This window comes from Penaeus monodon, chromosome 28 (assembly GCF_015228065.2).
Source record: "Penaeus monodon isolate SGIC_2016 chromosome 28, NSTDA_Pmon_1, whole genome shotgun sequence".
In the NCBI taxonomy this organism is placed as follows: Eukaryota; Metazoa; Arthropoda; class Malacostraca; order Decapoda; family Penaeidae; genus Penaeus; species Penaeus monodon.
In genome coordinates, this window is record NC_051413.1 from 24,570,556 (window position 1) to 24,570,961 (window position 406).

Below are 406 nucleotides of genomic sequence, written 5' to 3' on the forward strand. Positions count from 1 at the left end.
GTCTCGGCTTCGGAAACCAGGGGACAAATTGACCAAATTATGAGTGATAATAGGCCTATATTTCCGGCGCCTATCATATTCAGGGAAGTGACTGGTGTTCGAAAAGGGTGTTGACTGACTCGTGTCTTCAGAAATGGTGTTGACTGGGCTCGAATGCGACTGGCCGACTGACTGGCTTATATCAAAGTGGGTGTTAGAACTTTCTGTAAAAATGTACGAGACGAGAGAAAGGCTGAGCTGGAATCGAACTATAGGCCTAAGTAATTTGCATGACAGTACGAGGCGGCCGGTCGTGTCCAATCCTCGACAGTTGGGCGGAAGGTTTCTCCGGTTACCTAAGTGAGAGAGGCTGATATTGTTTCACGGTTTTAGTGCGTCATGCGATAGGCCTAGGGGAAGTGGATTC